This window comes from Podarcis gaigeae, assembly GCF_964106915.1.
Source record: "Podarcis gaigeae genome assembly, chromosome: 13".
Classification (NCBI taxonomy): Eukaryota; Metazoa; Chordata; class Lepidosauria; order Squamata; family Lacertidae; genus Podarcis; species Podarcis gaigeae.
Genome location: NC_139689.1, coordinates 30,831,536 through 30,833,474, shown reverse-complemented (window position 1 = coordinate 30,833,474; position 1,939 = coordinate 30,831,536).

Genomic DNA, 1,939 nt, shown 5'->3' with positions numbered 1-1,939 from the left:
TTCTGGCATACAAAAAATGTGGCATCCGCTGTATGTTTTTCTAAGCAGATGTTTGCTTATGACACAGGACCAAGAGTTTCCAGAAGGAGATTAGGTTCTCCAAGGGGAGAAGTGGTGACACTTTTCAGGGATGGAAGGGACCAGAGGCAAAAGCCGGCAGAACAACAAAGGTACAATTTACCTTCGTTCAGTAGGATAGTTAGTACACACATTAAACACCCCTCTGTCCTCCATCCAGACAAACATGAGGCATTGTCAGAGTTCAATGACACATTTCAGCAAAGCGAAAACTCTTGGATTTGAAGGAGGGCCAATGAAGGGTGTGCCCTGGGGTGGGTGGGTGGGTGGGTGGCTTGGGGAGAGTTCTGAGGGCCAGATAAAAGGCCTAACAGGACCACTCTGAGGTAGGATGAGGTGGCTGTCTCCGGCCATTAATTTTAGAGTCATGAAAGGCAGCACACTGATCGTGAAATAATTATTGCGGTTCTTTTATTTGCTGGGAGGAAGGAAGGTGCTTGTGGGATTTTCTGCCTCTGGGGAAGCACCATTTCCTGTTCCAGACAGCAAAATGTCTTGGGTCAATCCTGGGTTGGCTGAACAAGGGATGCTTCCAGAGTTCATTGTCGCCTCGGTGCTGTTCATGTTTCATGCAGAATCCACACAAAGTTGTCCTTATCAAAATGCTGTCCCAACTCATCTTCCCATTTAATTTGGATTTACCATTTCTACAGAATATCCCATTATATTCACACACACACACACACACACAAATGTGGACTTCTAAATTAAGATTAAATGAGGAGGTATATAATAGCATTTTGATGAGGATTGTGAACAAAGGTGTTTCCAGGACCCAGAACATATGAATTGTCTCTCGCAAGAAATAGATAGCTATTTGAGGGTATTTCCAACCTTAATGAAAATCCTAGTGGGTCTCTGGGTAGGTAGGAGATTGATCATGGCTTCTTTGGATCATTCAAGGAAAAGTAGTTATTACACTCATCCATTTTAACCTCTTGCAATGAAGAATGTAACCTTAGGTGTTGCTGCCCCCTGGGGGTGTCAGAAGAGATTTTCCCGAAGCACACTGGGTTCTTCAACCAAAGCAATCAGGTGTGCTGCTCCAGTTACAAACTAGGAGAAAGAAAACCAGCAAGTGCTACAACATGGATGGCTTTTTAGCCTTCCAAATTCCCAGCATAGTAATCCATTTTAAAAAATAATCTAGAGTTAGGTTGTCTTTTAGTTGGGCCCTTTCATTCCAGGATTTCTGCAGAATTCACATACTGAAGAAGATAATTGATCTCTTTCCCATCCACTCACAGAAACATCCCCTCTTTGAGAAGGCATTGGGAAGAGGAATAGGAGCCCAGGGGTGTGGAGAAAGGGCTGGGTGACTACCACCACCTCAATTATTGTTTGCAATGTTGGTGGGGTAGCAGGCACTACAGCTTTATTGCAGCATCATAATTCCCCCCCCCCCCCCGGTGTTAAAAGTGAAAAGTCAACAACACCTACAGTTTCTACAACAGAGAGCCTTGTTAAAGGCCAGGCAGCACAATCCTAACCTAATTAGAAGCAAGTCCTACTGAATCCAGTGGGGCTCGCTCCTAGCAGACTAGAGTACACATAATCAGACCCATGAAACTACCGTTTCTGTCACAATGCAGACACAGCAGCACTCATCTGTGTTGTGGTCTTACTAAACTTTAAAGAAAAATCCGGGGTCCCTACAGTTCTACTGGAATCAGTGGACTCAGCTACATTAGTTAAAAAAACTGGTGCTTTGAATGTGTTATAAACATGCAACACCAGATGGCGATGGAGAGCAAAAAAAATTCTTTGCTATTTTACATAGCATTGCCCCCCCCCCCTTTCGTTATAACAATTTAATTTCTGACTTATTTATAGCAATTATTTCCCTGTGTGTAGATCCACC